This window comes from Equus przewalskii, chromosome 1, assembly GCF_037783145.1.
Source record: "Equus przewalskii isolate Varuska chromosome 1, EquPr2, whole genome shotgun sequence".
Lineage (NCBI taxonomy): Eukaryota > Metazoa > Chordata > Mammalia > Perissodactyla > Equidae > Equus > Equus przewalskii.
Genome location: NC_091831.1, coordinates 140,737,612 through 140,756,523, shown reverse-complemented (window position 1 = coordinate 140,756,523; position 18,912 = coordinate 140,737,612). Strand labels below are relative to the sequence as shown.

General features: G+C 38.4%; 1 long non-coding RNA gene across 1 annotated transcript in view; it reads left to right on the top strand.

The window, feature by feature from the left end:
* The first annotated feature begins 7,673 nt into the window (after positions 1-7,673).
* LOC103560649 (uncharacterized) overlaps positions 7,674-18,912 on the top strand; it is an 83,635-nt gene continuing 72,396 nt past the window's right edge. Inside the window, exons 1-4 of the long non-coding RNA XR_011528662.1 lie at positions 7,674-7,821; positions 9,916-9,972; positions 12,669-12,717; positions 13,844-13,914. This is a non-coding gene — a long non-coding RNA (uncharacterized lncRNA). The remainder of the gene's footprint in view (positions 7,822-9,915; positions 9,973-12,668; positions 12,718-13,843; positions 13,915-18,912) is intronic.

Here is an 18,912-nt window from a genome sequence, read left to right as displayed (position 1 = left end):
GAGTGGTGTGTCGGTCTGTGCCCAGGATGCAAACCCACGAACCCCGACTGCCAAAGCAGAGCACACGAACTTAACCACTTCACCACTGAGCCCAGCCCCCATGCTCCTTTAAAGTGCCTTTTCACTCTGATTCTGGGCCATGTGTATTTCCACAGATTTAGTGTGTTTCCACTTACTCTTGTGCTTCTCTTGTCACCCTAAGCACATACATGGCTGGGTTAACCTGCTGGAGGGTGAGACATGCATAGATCAGAGCCAAGTTACCTTGGTCACCACAGCTGAATCCTTTCTAGATTGGCTGATAGCAACCCCAGATATGTGAATGATCCCAGCCAAGATCAACAGAGCCACCTAAGTGACACCTAACTGATTGCAGATGTGCGAGCAAGGGATATCTATTATGCACTGAAGTTTTATAGCTGTCTGTTATACAGCATTATTATGTCAATAGATATCTCATCTTTGGATACAGTATCAGACATACCTTTCTCAAGCACCTTCTCAGATTCTTGGCCTCACTGTTTCCAGGCCACCAGCCGCTTGCTTTCCCATAGCTACCACCCTCCATAGTGAGAGACTATCAGCAAGCTTGTGTGATTCCTCTGCCTGAGGTTAACTAGCCACATGCTCAGAATCCCTGACCCATCCCAACACTTCTGGACTCTAGGAAGTACCATGCCACAGGGCTCCTCCAGTGACTGTCAGAAGGGCTAGATGATGTAGTCTGGACAAGCAGTGAAGTTAACTGTCTGGAAAACTTAGATCAATGGACTAGAAGAAGCTATCAGATAAAGTCCTCTCCCTTCTTCTGATGGACTGTTTTGAGGCATAGTTTTCCACCATCTTGCCCTAAGATGTACCATGTAGCTAAGCAAGTGTACTTGCCAAATGATTGGCTTTTTGTGAAACAGAAGACGAGTACTATACAGTAATTTCTCAGTATACATTTACTTCCCATCATGGCTAGCGTTACTTCCTTACTTCCTCACTCTCACCAGCCTGGATTGCCCCTTCTAATAAAGTGACAGATTAATTTTTGCCTCAGGCTCTTTTTTTCTAGGGAAGCCAGGTGTTTTAGTCTGGATTTGGTGAGGAAAGCAGATTCATTACAGGTAATCCATGAATAAAGAGGTTTAATAAAGGAATTAGAATTTACCCAAATATGAGAGTTGCTGAAGGAGTAAAGGTCTGGAGGACTGCAGCAGAAGAGGATTAGAGAAACAGTCACTAACTAGTTCAACCTGAGATGCTCAAAGTGCTCATAATGTAGTTTGTAGGGACATGTACATTTGGAGCATATTAAGTTTCTCATTCCCTTCATCTTTTTAGTCGCTCTTTGGTGCAGCTGAGAGGCATCCCCTTAATCCCTTCGGAGGTCTTAAAAAATGAGCCTATGGCTCTCCCTTTATTTGGTCTTTCCCTTCCAGCCTGTGGTAATGGCAGTACTCTATTTGGTCTTCGTCCTAAGGCTGCATTTAATGATCACACTTTTGATTTGGTAAAAACAATTTCATTTTCCAGCCTAGGCTCTTTATTCTCTTTCAACTCCATTTGCATACCCACCTCCTTATTTTTGAGCTTGTCTCTTTCTTATAGTACTTTATCAATTGCAGCTAATAGTAGCCAGCTTATTTCAAAATTCTGCCTCAAAATCTCACCCAGTGCCATGAGTACATTAGGTACATTTTCTGTCTTCCATGTTACTACAGGTGATAATTTCAGCAAATTTTTGCCTCTAAATACTGACAATTAAAAGACCCTGGTCTTTTCATTGTTTAGAATTGTTTAATTGTTTAATTGTTTTTAATTGTTTAAAAGTTTGGCTAAGCACTTAATGAACCTACAGTGAAGACCACCAGCCAAAAATCACCACCCATAAATAAGAGCCAAGTACCACTAGATACTTGGTGAAAGTCTCCAAATAGAAAAGAGGGGCCCAATAAATAAAGAGGGGGAAAATCCAGAGAAACAGACAAGCAGGGAACAAAGAAAACCTGAATATCTTTTAAAAATGGGTGGGTGGGGAAGTATATTATATTCACAAAGCAAGAATGGGATAGTATGAAAAAGAACAAGCAATAAGTGACAAAGAGGTCCTGTAAAATAAAAGTGTGACTGCTGAAATAAAAATCCAGTTTAAGATTGGAAGGCAAAATATAGCATATGTATAGAAAATTGTAAGTTCCAAATAAAGTCCAACCTTAGTTTAAAGTTGTAATTGAAATCATAGGCTACATGTTACATTGTGTGTAATAAATACCTATGGGGAAAGACATTTACTGACAATAGTGCTTATACTAGCCATTACCCTTTGTTCAGGAGAAAGTAAGAGATTGTTTGTATACCAGTTACCATAAATTCACAGAGCATTAGCTGGGCAAAACGAAGGTCTATTCATAACCGTATATGAAACTGAACATACACTGTATATCATCATGAAATTGAGTTTCTAGCTGGAGAAAATTCACTCACCTGTGCTGTAATGTTCACACCAGCGCTTGGCTGATTAATTTACTGTCTATGACTTCGGTATCTTTATTCGGTAATTCTGCCACTATAACTGGAGTGAATAGTGAAAAAACAAGACTTGTTTTGCCTTTTTTTTCTAAAGATCATTTCTAAACTTAGAATGAAGTTTATTTTTTCCACTTGAGATCTCTCAGAAAGTCAAAGAAATGTAAAGGAGAAAAAAAAAGATTAAGGTCTACTCCGTGAGGTCCTTCATCTGAATAATAGGAGTTCAGAGAGAACAAGAATTGTGGGGGGGAAAATTTTTTTTTTAATTCCTAAAACTGAAGGACACAGGTCTTTAGAATGAAAAAATGGCACAAACTAAGGTTTATCACTAAGGAATTTCAGAACACCACAGATAGAAAATACTCAAAGTTTTCAAAGAGAAGAAACAACACATATAAAGACCAAGAATCAGGATGTCAGAGGACTTCTCTAAAACAACAGTAGAAACTAGAAGACAATGGAGTGATAACTTCAGAACTCTAAGTGAAAGCAATTTTCTACTTGGGTTCTATTTCTAGTCATACAATCAAGTGTGAGTATAGAATAAAAACATACAAGGTCTCAAAAATTTTACCTACCATAAATCTTTCTTGAGATAAAGATACGTAGGAAGATACTGGAGGATGTTTTGTAGCAAAATGGAGGAAGAAACCAAAAGGGAGGAAGAGAGCATCAAGAAAGCAGCAAAGGGAAGTCGCAGGATTCATCCACTTATCCATTCAACAGAAATTTTGGAGTGCCTACCAGATTCTTGTCTGGGTGGTGGCTATAGCAGGCCAGGTAATAAGCGCCAAGAAGGAAAGTAAAGCAAAGTAAGGGACAGACAGTAACTGGTGCAACAAAGGGATGCTCCTTTGAATATGGTGGCCCGGGAAAACCTCTGCGGTGTGGTAAAATTGAGCAGAGACCTGAATGAAGGGATAGAAAGTGAGCCATGCAGACAACTAAGAGAATGGCATTCTAAGGAGAGGGAACAAGTATGTGCAGAGGCCCTGTGGCAGCAACATACTTGACATGTTTGAGAAGTAGCAAGGAAGCCAGTTTGGATCAATGTGTAGGGGGGAAAAAGTGGTAGAAGGTAAGATTATAGTGGATTAGGAATAAGGGGGCATCTTTAGTGCTTTGGAGACCATGGTAAGATGTTTGGATTTACTCTAGGTGAAATAGGAAGTCATTGGAGGATTTAAGCAAAGGGGTGACAAGATTTGACTTATACTTTAAAAGGATTATTTTGGCTCCCTTGTGAAAAATAGACTATAAGAGGGTTGGTTAGGAGTGAAGTAGGAAGATCAACTGGAAGCCTATTTCAATAGTCCATGTGAAAGATGATTATTTGCTTGGAGAAGAGCCATCATGATAATGGGAGAGTGGTAAGGAATGGTCAGATCCTGAATATGTTTTGAAGGTGGAACCAAATGTGATTTGCAAATGGGTTAGGTACTGTGGTAGACATGATGTGCTGCCTCCATCCCCCTTCCAGGAAGGACTTGCTGATTAGCTTCAGGGAGTGTGGAGAATAGAAATCCTCCAGCTATCAGCATTTCATCTGCGGCAGTCATAGAAACTTCATTTGAGGTCACATCCTCCATAGATCTGAGTACTGAGCACAGTGAAGGTTTAAAGACCTTGCCATTTCAGCCTAATTCGTCATGTTATGTCAGGCAAAACTTGCTCCAGAGCTTCCTCCAGCGTAACTTGACCTCATCTGCCCCATCCTGCTTCCTCCCCTTCCCTTGACAGCTATTGTTCTCTAGTAAACATCTTGCACCCCAGACTCCATCTCAGCATCTCCTTTCGGAAAACTCAACGTGTGACAGTACCAGGAGTAGTTTGAGCTGCTAATGGGGACCCCAGGACTTGTGGTACATGGAACACACGGAACCCCTAGTCTAAGGTGGCAGCTTTCACTAGTGATAAAATGAGAGGGTTTACTTGTGGAAGAGAATGAACTAGTGGGTGCAGTGTATCAGGTATTTGAGACAAATCGAGGAACTAGTAGATGTAAGGATAACAGAATTGGATGACTAAGTGCCACTGATGCTCTGCAGAAAGAGGGCCTCTTTGGTTGCATACAAAACTCATCCAGAACTGAATAGTCTGAGTGGCTGAACTGGTAATTGTCCTATGAGAAGAAATATTGGAATATCAGCCACAGTAAGTGTGGAGTAGAAGCATGTTGATGGACATACTGGCGCCGAATGTGGGTATGAACTGTGAAGGTTTTTGTATCGCATGTACTGCCCACCAGTTGGCATCCACTACTGAAGAGGCATTGAACAATAAAGACTGAATAAACTGTCCAGGTGACATCGTCTATCCTGCTTTGGTCATTGACCAACCAGGGTGGCACAATGGGCACATGGATTGTCCGCTGTGGAGAGGATGAAGACTGAGCATGAACAACAGCGTGATTCCACTGATCAAGGCTGATTTAGGTCTTGCTGCTGCTGAATGCCCAACCTGCCAGCAATAGAGAGCAACACTGAGCTCCCAATATGATACCATTCCTTGAGACCAAATGTCAAGTTGACTACATTAGCCCCCTTCCATCCTGGAGGGACCAGCATTCCTTATCACAGAAATAGATACATATTCTAGATATGGGTTTGCTTTTCGTACTCACAGAGCCTCATCCAGTACCACCATCTGAGTGCTTATGTAACGTTAGATTCAGTAGCATGGGATCCCACATAAAGTCACATCAAACCAGGGAACCTGTTTTACAGAAAAGGAAGTGTAAGAGTGGACCCATATCCACAGGATCCACTGATAATATCACATACCTCACCACCCAGAAACTGCTAGTCTGAGAGAGCATTGAAACAACCTGCTGAAGGAATAGCTAAACATCAGTTGAGAGGCTGTGCCCCGCAAGGAAGGGGGGCCATACTCCAAGATGTGTTATATGCATTGGATCAAAAGCCTTTATATGGCACTGTGCCCCAATACAAAAAATATGGGTCTGGGAACCAAGAGACGAAAGCAGAAGTACCCCCGCCCCTTATCATCACTTCTAATGACCATTATGGTACTTTATGCTTTCTATCTTCACAACTCTGAGCTCTACATAGTGAGAGGTCTTGGTCCCTAAAGGGGACACACTTTTGCCAAGAAATATAGCAAAAATTCCATTGAAATACAAGCTGCAGCTGCCACCTGGATTCTCTGGTCTCCCGTATTCAGAGACCAGCTGGCAAGAAAAGGAGTCCCCATCTTGCCAGGGATGATTGACTCTGATCATCAGGAGGAGGTAGGGATGCTGGTACACAACAGAGGCCAGAGGGATGTGTGGAGCCCAAGTGATACCCTCACCAAATTGTGACTATGATGAATAGGTATAGCAACCCCACCCTGAAAAAGGCATGATGGCAGAAACTCAGACCCCTCAGAGAATAAGAGTCTGGGTTACAGCACCAAGTAAGCCACCAAGGGCAGCAGAGGTAGTAGCAGAGGGTGAGAAAATCTAGAAATGGTGGAGGAGGGGGGAGATGATGAGTATTGATTGTATTCCTGAGTCTGACTGCAGCAGCAGGGGCTGTGGTTTGTCCCACTAACCTTCATCTTCTAAGTTCCCCTGAGGAAAAGAGGTGCCTTCAATCCTGTAGGAACCGCCGCCTAACAATATCTGGAGAAATAGGCCTAAGTGGAGCAAGGGGTGGATTGTGGTAAGAAAAGAGATATGCCCAGATTCACTTCCAAGAAAGAACTTGCTGCCTGGCTGCAAGGAATGAGGTCAGCAATCTCCAGCTGTCAGCTTCTTCAGAGTCTGCATCAACTTCAGAGAACTGCTTTGCTTGAGGTTATGTCCTTCCCACATCTGGTGACTGAGTGAGGTCAGCTGAATGCAGCTGCAGAAGTGACTCTAGCACATATGGGGAGGAAAAGAGCTGAGCAGTCAAAACAGAGTCGCGTGAAATAATAAATCATCATTTCAAAACACTACATTTTGGAGTGGTTTGTTGTTCAGCAGTAGATACAGAAATTGGTGTCAGGTGTGGGGTGTTGCCATAACAAAAAGCTGAAACATGGTCTTGGCTTTAGGACTAGGTGGCAGGTGGAGGTTGGAAGAGTGTCAAGAATATGGTTAGTAGAGGCTGAAAAGGCAGTATGATTGGCCCTCCCAAAGATGTCCACATCTTAATCCCCAGAACCTATGAATGTGTTGCCTTATGTGGTAAAAGGGACTTTGTAAATAAGATTAAGGATCTTGTGATGTAGAGATTATCCTGGATTACCCAGGTGGGCCCAATATAAGCATAAGCGTCCTTAAAGTAGAAGAGGGATACAGAAGAGGAGGTCAGAGGGATGCGAAATGAGTACTTGACCCACTGTTGCTGGCTTTGCAGATGGATGAAGGGAACCACAAGCCAAGGAATGTGGGCGGCCTCTAGACGCTAGAAAAGGCAAGAAAACAGATTCCCCTCCGAAGCCTCCAGAAAGGAATACAGTTCAGCCAACACTTTGATTTTACTCCCGTGAGATCCATGTTGGACTTCTAACCTACAGAACTATATAATCATAAATTTGTGTTGGTTCACCCTGCTAAATTTGTGGTGCTTTGTTATAGAAGCAAGAGAAAAATCATACAGGTGGCTAGGAGGATATTAGCCAAGGCTTGAGGAATAGTGAACAAACTAGTAGAGGACGGAAAGGCAGTAAGGAAATTATTAAATGCTGGAAAATGTAGGAGCTGAGTTATGTGGTAACGGAATGCTTGACAATACTTTTGCCTGCCATAACATAGAAGATAGAAAATGAACCTTATAAGTTTATAGATCTCTTGAGATTTCCAGGTGGGGTAGTGAAAGTACCAATTAACTTTTTATGGCTACTGATGATAATGTACAAGAAGAGAGAATTGAGCTAAAGAAGGAACTGTTCAATTTTAAACAAGATTTTAGAGGAAATATTTCCAACCCAGAACTTGTCGTTTCTTATGGAAAGGGATTGGAGGGTGGAGCCAAAATCCCAGACTGAGGAACCAAGAAGCAAGGTGAGCTACAGATTAGGAAATCACCAGAGAGGGATGAACTGAACCACGACAAGGACTGTCCCTTGCCTTCAGTGTAGGGGCCCTGACAAAAATTTTAGTTTTGTGTCTCCTGTTTCCCTGACACCCTCTTTGATTGGGAGTGTCTGTGTTTTTTCTATCCTAGAAAACTTGGACTGAGAGAAGCCACTCCCGAGCAGCTGCACCTGAGGAACAATGCCTGAGGAATTTTACCCGTATCTAGATCTGATTTAAACAATAAGATACTGATCTTAAACTTATGCCATAGTAGGATGAGACTTTCAGGGTACAGAGTGAGTATATTTTTACATGTGGGTGGGACAAGAATTGTGGCCAGAGGGTAGACTGTGAGAGAGAGTCTTTAAGGATGAGCCCCAAACAATTCCTCCCCTCCCACTACAAGCATACCACTCCTCCCTTCAAGGGTGAAATCCATTTTCCTTCCCCTTCAATCTGGGCTGGCCTTGTAACTTACTTTGACTGATAAAATGTGGTGAAAGAAAAGCCTGACAGATTTTGCTTTTGTGCTTTTGGATTCTTGAGCCGTCATGTTAGAATTCAGGCTATCCTGCTGGAGAGAGGGACCATGTAGAGAATCCCCAGAGACACCACATGGAGACAAAGGCCATATAGGGAAGAACTGAGATACCCCAGTCAATAGCATCAAGGTCCCAGACAAGTGAGAGAAGTCTTCTTGAACCTTCTAGCTTAGCTTAGCCATCATATGGTTGCAGCCACATGAGTGATTCTAGCTGATACCCTTTGGAGCAGAAGAACCACCAGTCAATCCACAGAAACATGAGGAATTTAAAAACAGATTGGTGCTTACCAGAGGAGAAGGGCGTGGGGGCAGGGCGAAAGGGGTAAAGAAGCACATATGTATGGTGGCAGACAGAGGTTAGACTTCTGGTGGTGAACATGATACAGTCTATACAGAAGCTCAGTGTACACCTGAAATTGAGTGTACAATGTTATAAACAAATGTGACCTCGATAAAATAGAAAAAAAGTAATACAAAGAAAAAATATGCCTCCAGCAAATAAATAAATAAATAAAAATCATTGTTTTAAGCCATTAAGTTTTGAGATGGTTTCTTACCTAGCAATAGGTAATTGATATAGTGATCTTAGAGGCAGGGTTAATAAAAAGAGGTTATGAAGAAAAGACCTGCAGAGCTGGGGGCCTAGACGTCTCTTTTTATTTTGAATTGCCTGTGTGTTTCAGTCAACTATTTTCTTAAAATCTTTGTGAGCCTTCTATCACAAATCAGTGCACCTCATTAGACCAAAGCCACTTGTATAGACAGACCCCCTTTACCTTGGGCTGAGAATCAGGGTGCTTTAGGAAATACCCATAATACTCTCTAGCCCACAGGGCCTATGAGGTGTTGCTTGACATCATTCTAACATCTTAAAAGGTCTTACAGCCTCTGATTTATCATACCTCTGAGACCATATTTTACTGTTGGCACACTAGACTTCTGTCTTCGCCCTGAGACCATTTATGACATTGAGAATATTTTGCTGGCTGGTAAATTTGGGAATAAAAAATGGTAGAGAGTACTTCAGAGACTAATCGAGATGTACTGTGAGTTTATAGGAGGATATGACATCTACAGGTTCTGTCTTCCTTTCTAGACTCATCATGAAAAGCTTTGAAAAGTTAATACTAAATTTTAAAATTTGAATAAAAGTTAAACTTGGAGATAATATCTGTTTTGTTATTAAGTATATTATAAACATTTATATTAATGAACTATAGTACAATCATAGCAAGCATCCGTGAACATTTAACAAACAACTGTTAATTTCTGAAGCAGAAAGGAACATGAGTAAAAGTTCAGGTTATACTTTTAAAGTGAAAGCTAATTATTTATTAGCTTAAGAAATACTTTACGTTTGATTTCCTATATGGAAATATTGATTCCACCTAGTTGTCTGCTGGAAATTAAAAATAATTCAAATACTTATAAAAGAATATTTGCCTTATTTACTCTTGAACGCTAATAACAATATTTACAATCTTATCAAGGGCAGTGCTTTCTATTAACCAATATATGTCCTTGGCAATGTTGCAAATAGAATCTAAATTACTGAATAAATTTTCTAATTGTTGATGACTGCTTTTTGTTTTTTAATTGATTGTATATTTTGGAATTTTGTAACTACCCTGAATCTCAGAAATAAATTGCTTTGTTAATTTTCAGGGCTTTTTAAATCTAAGTAAAATGGATTCTAAATATTGTGGAATAAAAACAATTCTAGATTTCTTCCATTCTCAGAGATTACCTAATCTTCTTTTATCACTTATTATAGAGGATTTTTTTCACAGTGATGTATTATTAAATCTTTACTATTGTAATCTTTTTTCTCTTCCAATTTCTCAAGGAAGTGTACCACAAACATCTTAGGAAACTCTAGAGAACTTTTAAACTTTAACGCACAGTAAGTTTTATTTTAAAGCACTTTGGAAGGAAGGAAGGAGGGAAATGTACTGACTGAACCAAGGTGGCCTAATATTTTATAAGCTTAGGAGAAAAAATTCCGTTTTTCCCTCCAAGACACATTTCCCTGAAAACATGTTTTTTTTGTATTTAAAAAATAGAAATCTTTGTTACTTTTGGAAAATACTTTTATAAAGGTAAAAATGTTTTCCAAATTTAAGTCTGGACATCTCAATTTATTTTAACATTGAGAGTTAAGAAGCTATTCCAAAAGTACATTAATTTTACTTCTCAGATGAAATCAATGTAGAAATATTTAAAGTTGGAACATGGTGCCTTTGGAAGTCCAAGCTATTCTGCTGGAGATGTGGCAAGACCTTGGAGGCACTCCATGGAAAGAAGGGCTACGTAGGGAATAACTGAAGCACCCCAGTCAATAGCACCAAAGCCCCAGACAAGTGAGAGAGACCTTCCTAAACGTTTTAGCTCAGCTTAGCCACCAGCTGAATGCAGCCACAACAGCAAACCCAGCTAATATCACTTGAAGCAGCTATAGAAAATAGTTGATCTGGATGTCACATAACCTCTATCTTAAGCAACCAGGTGGTTGACTGAATTTTTTTGATTATCTTTTCCATGATTCTGTTGTACTATGAAAGTGGCTGGACTTAGCCTTTATTTTACAAGAAAACTGAAGGTATGCCAATCATTACTTTTCCCCCCAAGGTTGCTGACATTAGGTCTTTAAATTTAATGTGCATATTAAAAATAATGAGTAGCATATTCCTCATTGAAGTGGGCTTGCAAAATGTTAAAAATAACCTTTTTATATGCACTTATTAGTAATAATAAGAAATATTTGGTATTTCAAATTTCAGTGCCCTAAAAAGCCTGGCGTAGTATATATATCATTCTATATATAAGGTTTTAATTATGGCTTTAATTATGGTTTTAATTATGGTAACAACTGACTGTAATTATATGACAACCAGTCAGAGTCTTTTAGAGGCAGTGATTTTGGATAAACAGCTGCTCCTTTTTCTACCCACCTATATTAAGATCTTTTTTCCAGGTGCAATGGATTGAATGCTACCCGCCCCCCATTTCTCCCACCCCCGAGCTCTGCCCCAATTCAAATGTTGAAATACTAATCCTCAGTGTGATGGTATGGAAGTGGGGGCCTCTGGGAGGTGATTACGTCATGAAAGTGGACCCCTCATGAATGTGTCTAGTGCCTTTATAAGACAAGAAACCGGGGGGCTGGCCCGGTGGCCGAGTGGTTAAGTCTGTGCGCTCCGCTGCAGGCGGCCCAGTGTTTCGTTGGTTCGAATCCTGGGCACGGACATGGCACTGCTCATCAAACCACGCTGAGGCAGCGTCCCACATGCTACAACTAGAAGGACCCACAACGAAGAATATACAACTATGTACTGGGGGACTTTGGGGAGAAAAAGGAAAAAATAAAATCTTTAAAAAAAAAAAAAAAAAAAAAGAAAAGAAACCGGAGCAATAATCTCTCCTTATATTGGTCAGAACTATTCCAGATACACACCCCAAACTAATCATTGTCAAGGGCTGCCCTATCAGTATTTGCCTTTTAACTGGATTGACTTCCTTGAAGGGATACATATCTGAATGAAGCCACATTTTTTTTTTTAAACAAAGAGGGAAGGAAGAAGGGGATGGTTGTTGGGCAGACTAATATTTTTTCAAACTTCAGGTCACAACCCATTAGAGGATCATAAAATCAATTTAGTGTAATGTAACTGACATTTTGAAAAATTAAATAAAATGGAATAAAATAAAATAGAAATAAGCTCATCATACTTAGTAGGTACCAACATGATTTGTGAAACTTACATTTGAGTTATGTGTGTGTACATCCAGTCATGATGTAAAATGAACCTCTTAGCATTGGTCAAAGTCAAAGAGTTTGAAAGCCAGTTGAGTAGACAGCCAGCTGTGTCTGCTGTAGGCAATCCCCACTGTTCTTCTGAAAATTAGTTAAGGGAATATCTGCATTCAATGATCGTTCCCTACAAGACATGATGAGGCTTAGCAGATAAAAGAGATCTAAGAGTAAAATCTGTCTAAAATACGTGAACTATCTAAAATACGTGGGCTTATATAATTATTTAAGAAAAAACTAGATAATAATAAAATCTAATAAGAAAATGCCATCTAATGAGAGATTATACACCCAGAATTTTACATATTATCTCTTTTAATTTTCTCAATATCCTAAGGTTCCATATTATTCTCATTTTAAGATTAGAAAAAACAGCCAGACAAATCTCAAAGAGGTTAAGTAATTTGATGAAACTCACATAGCAAATAAGTGAGAGAACTTGGATTTAAAATTACATCTTTCTGATTTAAAAAGGTTCAAGCTTATTGATTACATTAATGTATCTCCCCAGTGCTCAAATGCCTCCAAACAATTTATCATTGTAGCAGCAGTTTTATTCTATGGAATAATGACAGTGTTAATTTAAAACCATTCTAAAATTATGCAAGCAAAACAACCACATAAAATATTGAATATCTGATAAAGAAAGGAAATAAAAAAACATAGATTTCAAAGTAATTAAGGCTATTCTGTTGATGATTTCAAAGTGAGTCATTGATCATCTTCCTTATTTTTAGTTGATATTTTCCAAGCAGTGCAAGAATAATGACATACTCTATTTTATTCAGATCTAGGCGTATGATGCAGCCAATTTTCTGATTACAGACCATTGGCCAAGTAAGTATTTGTGTTGATATAAAAAGAAATTTTGCCTTAACTACAAATTTTAGACATAAAGTAGAAGTTTTCTTATGTCAGGAAATGAGCTGGTTATATATTTAGAACTTTTGAAAGCTCTTATTTCATTTTTTTTACATGTATAGATTTGGAGCCCATTTGTCTGCATGAACAGTTGGATACAAATAGTTTTATTACTGAGTGCTTTAAAATGAAGAATGTTTCCCTCTTGGTGCCTCAAAGAAAGAGCTTAATACTGGCAAACTTTCCCTGTTTTACCTACTAAAATAGAACATGTGCTACAGCTATTAGAAAGAACTGCAGTTTTATGAATATAATAAAACAAAAAAGTAAAATCAATCACAAATAACCATTAAGTATGTTTTTACCTCACCAAAGATGTAGTCCTGTCTGACTGGAAATCCTGTGGTTTCACATTCTAAAGTGAGAGTTGGATGTACAATGATAATATTGGGAGTCTGATCTTTTGCCATTATCAGCAATGTTAATCTTGAGAATTTTTCCTCTTCATTTGTGTTGAAAGATTAATAAATTCAGCATAATTAAGATCACTAAGATGATGCAAATATGATTTTTAATTTTTCTAGTACATGTTAATTGACTCAAGTGTACAGAGTATGTTACATATAACAGAGTTACAAGAAGCTAACATTCTACTAGAAGCTTACCTTCCAAGAAGGATACAATGCCCATTTAAATACCACAGCTACAGAGAATTCAGTCATTCTTAAGGTAGATTGTTTAAGAGAATGTGTTAAGCCCATTTGGCTGCTTCTAGCTATCTAGCTTATTCTCAGCAGCTATTGTTATACTTCCAAGGATATCAGACCACGTTAATAACACCCAGAAGAACATATTTTGAAAAACAAGTTTATTAAAAAACAAAAATTGAATACATTTGAAAATCAAATTGCACTTATTCATTCAACAAATATTTATTGAGCATCCTCTGTATATCAGATGTATCCACTATGTTTGTGACAGTTTTAAAATTTTGGTTTCCAAATGCTCATTGCTAGTATTTAGAAATGTGATTTTATATATTGGCCTTGTATGCTGTGAATTTGCTAAACTCACTTATTAATTATGTGAGGTTTTTTTTAAGGTTTCTTGGGATTTACTACATAGACAATCACATCATCTATGAATAGAGGCTGTTTTGTTTCTTCCTTTCCAGTAAGTATGCCTTTTGTTTCTTTTTCTTGCTTATAATTGAGTTGGCCAGGACTTCCAGTATAATGTTGGACAGAAGTGTGAGAGCAGACATTGTTTCCTTGTTCCCAGTGTTAGGACGGAAGAATTCAAACCTTCACCATTAAGTATAATGTTAGCTGTAGGTCGTGTGCACATGTGTATGTGCGTGTGTGCACATGTTACCCATTATGAGGTTAAGGAAGTTCCTTTCTGTTCATAGTTTAAGAGGTTTTTTTAATATATTGAATGGAACTTGAACATTATCAAATGACTTTTTTGGGTCTATGAGGTTTTTCTTCTTTAGTCTGTTTTAATGGTGAAATACATTTTTCTAATTGTATTTTCTAAGGTTGCACAAGCCTTGGACGAGGCTATTCCGAGGATAGACTCCTCTTGGTTGTGATGTATTGTCCTTTTTACTTATTGCTAAATTGAATTTACTAATATTTTGTTGAGAGTTTTTGCATCTCTCTTTGTGGGCTATATTAGTACATAGTTTTTTTGTTCTGTCTTTCTCTAGTTTTGGTATCAGGGTAATACTGGCCTCCTAAAATAAATTGGAAAGTGTTCCCTTCTCCTGTGTTTTATGGAAGAGTTTGCGTAGATTTTGTATTCCTTCCTTCTTAAATATTTGCTAGAATTGACCAATGAAACCATCTGGGACTGGAATTTTCCATTTTGGGAAAGTTTATAAGTAAAATTCAATTCTTTCATAGGTATAGGAAAATTTAGATTAACTGTTTTTTGTTGAGTGAGTTTTGGCAGCTTGTCTTTTTCAAGAATTGGTCCAACTCATGTGACTTGTGGACTTTGTGCGCAGTGGGTTGCTCGTGGGATTCTCTTATTATCCTTTTAATGTCTATAAGGTCTACAGTCCGCTATTTTTCCTTGATCAATCTGGGTAGAGGTTTATCAATTGTAATGATTTTTCAAAGAACAAACTTTTTGTTACTTTGATTTCCTCTTCTTTTTATTTAATCAAGTTATTGATTTATGCTTTTATGTTTATTGTATTCATCCTCTTTTTTGCTTGCTTTGAGTTTAACTTGCTTTTTTTCTAGTATTTTAATATTGAAACTTAGATTATTGATTTGAGACCCTTCTTCTTTTCCAATATAAGCCTTTAATGCTATAAATTTCTTTCTAAGCGCAGCTGTAGCTGCATCCTACAAATTTTGATATGTTGTGTTTTCATTTTCAGTCAGTTCAAAACAATTTACTATTTCCTTTCAGACTTCCTCTTCGACCCGTGGATTATTTAGCAGTGTGCCATTTAATTTTCAAACATTTGGGGATTTTCCAGAAAGTTATTGTTATTGATTTCTAATTTAATTCCTTCTGATCAGAGGACAAATTATGATTGTTCAATTATTTATAATTTGTTATGCTTTGCATTATAGCCCAGGATATGCTCTATCATCATGAATTTCCACATGCCCTTGGAAAAAATGTATGTTCTGCTGTTGTTGGAGTTTCCTTTAAGTGTCAGTTAAGTTAAGTTGGTTGATAGTGTTGTTCAAGTGTTCTATAATCAGTGAGAGAGATAGGTTGTAGTTAGCTTACTACCTTTTGGCCAGCACTAGAAATTTTTTTTTCCTTCTTTTTATTTTTTGGTAAGGAAGATTGGCCCTGAGCTAATATCTATTGCCAATCTTCCTCTTTTTGCTTGAGGAAGATTGTTGCTAAGCTAACATCTGTGCCAGTCTTCCTTTATTTTTTGCATATGGGACATCGCCACAGCATGGCTTAATGAGCGGTGTGTAGTTCCATGCCCAGCATCCAAACCCATGAACCCCAGGCTGCCGAAGTGGAGTGCCCAAACTTAACCACTACACCACCAGGCTGGCCCTAAGCAGTGGCAATTTAAGTTGGATTTTGAACCCAGATTTTTCTGACTGCTAAATTGATATTCTTTCTATTATGTCATAATGAAGCATTTAAAACTTCTAAAAGCTCTAAAAATCCCTTACATATTGTGCAACATAATACTTGATCCTAAATTCATCTTTATGCTGCAAGTAAATTTTATTTTGCTTAAAAGGGAAAGTCAAAACCTACTTAGGAAATGTCCAAGTTTTCCTTGTTCTTTGCAAATAGACTTTAAACATTTCATTTCTTTGCTCCTTGTAAACAGGCTTTACCTATGTTTAATAGTATATCTAAATTTTAAAGGTATCCTCTTCTGACTATCTCTTTTAAACAATAATAGCTAGATTCATTTCCTTTTGGAATCAAAGTGTTACTTCTCCTTAGCAGGAAATCTGAGCCATAGTGAAGGAAAGAAATCTGTTAAATTACTGCATCTGCTGTTGAATTTGAGCTTTTATTTCCTTCTGACTGACCACTCTTCTGTGCTTTCTTCCATTCATTGTGAGTTAGAGAGGCAGCTGATAGTCCTGTTTCTCAGTCTTAAAAAAGATAAACAAGAAAAGAAAACAACCAGAAAATATTCCTTTTTCATAAATACAAATATCCCACACTCTCCTTCTATTACATTTAAATTTTATAAATATATAAACATTTTGACTTAAAAAAATTAATACTAATTTTAGATTTTTTTTCAAATTCTTTATGTTCCCCTTTCCTGTGATTCATATACACTCCCTAAAGGTGAGACACCTTAGGTTGGAAGTGCAAATTATTTCTCCCTGCCAGATTCACCTATACCTGTCCATCTGGGATCTTTTGACAGTCTTCTTGTTCCCATCAAAGTCTTGTTCAGCCTAATTGGTCAGACTGTGGCTCATCTGTATATCCAGAAATAGAGCAGACTCCACCATCATAAATGGTCTCCTCCCTTTCCCCTTGTAAACCCATGCCTTCCAGAAAGGAGCAGGACACAAAGAAGCCAGCTAGTCCATACAGAAGTGTGCAGAGGAGTCACCCATGTAACAGCCCATGAGGACAACTAGAGATGGGTCAGAGATGGTTGGCCAAAGGCTGAAGGCCAAGCAAACTCCCTGGGGCAGGGTAGGCATCACCAGCAGGTCACTAGTAATCAGAGACTTTCTTCTCTGCTGTTTGTTATGATAGTGAAACCATGTCTGGCTCTGCTACCAAGTCTGCCATCATTTAAGCAGAACGAGCAGAGAGACTATCAGACAAGTCTATTCTTTAACAGGTACCTTCCCCAAATACTTACTATAATATTGAGAAAAATTAACATGACATATTATTTCAATGGGTCATATTAACCCCTCTCTTCTTTCTCTTAAGTTGTTTTAGGATCTTGAGTGTATTGGCTGTGGGATGATGCAGGATATTTTTAAAGATTTTTCCTAAAATTTCTATAGTGTTACATAAAAATGGAAGAAAGGAAGGGAGCAAGAGAATGGGCCAGGGTGAGAATGAGAGTATGCGTGAGACTAACAGCTTGGCATATTGTAAGCCTGAGATCAACATTATTTCTTAATTGATGTTCTTGCCTCCACGTCCGTTCTCCTCTAATTGAGCTTCTTCTATGCCAGAGTCAGTCCTTAAAGTGCAAAGCTAACCATATTGGTCCTTTGCTGAAAACTCTGTAGAGGATTAAATCCCTCCACGATCTGACTCCAGTCCTCTGCTCCAGTCTCACCACCTGCCCCCCTTCACCTATGCTTAGTCAGTTTTCATCTCCTTTGAATTTCTGAAGAACACTGGATTATGTCATTCCTCTGTGCCTTTGCATTTTGACTCCTTTCTGGCATGTCTGGTCCTTGTCTTTGCTGGCCGACTATGCTGTAACACATCCTCTGTGACTTCTTCCCAGACCACACATTCTGTGAGAGTTAATAATTTCTTCTTCTGCAAAACATTGTACATAGTACTTTCTTTATAATAAGTAATTATAACTTACTTGTTGCATAATTATATATAATTATAGTTATTGGTTTTGCATTTGTTGTACCACTGATCTGTGAACTCCTTGTGGGCAGGAACAATGTCTTATTTGTCGTTTTGTCATCTGTATCAAACCCTGTGCCTGGTACATCATAAGCTTTTAGAGAATGTTGGTTGATGTTGATCTACATCAAATAGAGCTGTAATAAGAAGTCACCATGCTGTCTTTCATTTTGTAGACTCTTATGCTCAAATATGCAGCTGTGTTGTGCTATTATGATACGTAATTTACCTGCTCTAAAAAAAACAACTCACAACATTATTTTAGGCGATAGCTGGGTCAAACAATCATGTCCTCTCTTTCCATTGGAATAAGATTTCCCAAGGGAAAAATACAATGATCAGAAGCCTCTTACATCAGTCTTTTATATTTAGGGGGAAAAGGGATTTGCAGATTTTTCCAAAAGCCAGTTAGAAAAATTAAGCCCCTCTGCAATGTGATACTTCTAAAAATAATGCCCAGAGGAACGGCAGTTCTAGAGAATACTAAATCCAAATGTGGCTAGATTCCATCTTCATTTTGGAAACAGCCACAGCTGTGGCCAGCCCAGTCAGACAATGGAATGCAGTTGAGGATTTGATATGGGGGGAAACGAAAGGGAACTAGGTTTCCTGCCCTGAGGCAGTTGGCAAATAGTCCTTGGGCCCTCTCTCCCCCCGTCTCCCACCCCCAACCCACTCCTCATCACCTAGGAAATATATTAGTGATCTGAGTAAGATCTGGCATTTGGAGTCTGTTTGTACTCTTGGGAATATTGTGGTCAAAGGATCTTAAAAAATCTAAGATGACAGTATTATACTGTACATCTCTAACTCACTCCAAGTATGGACAAGTACCAAGTTAAGCCACAGAGAAATGCTTTCCTTCTTTTTAAAAATTTTCTATAAATGGTATTTTGCAATTTGAGACAAAAGAAACACAGTAGTTCCAACTTCATTATGCTTTCCTTTCCCAAAAATATTACAAGATTGTTTGCCTGCTGGAAATGACACACTGGTCTTAACCAACAACGTTTTATAGAGAAGATAATTTCCAGGCCTATCTTCTGCATCTGCCTTGTACTCTACCCACCTCTCCCGTCCCTTTATTAAATCATCAAA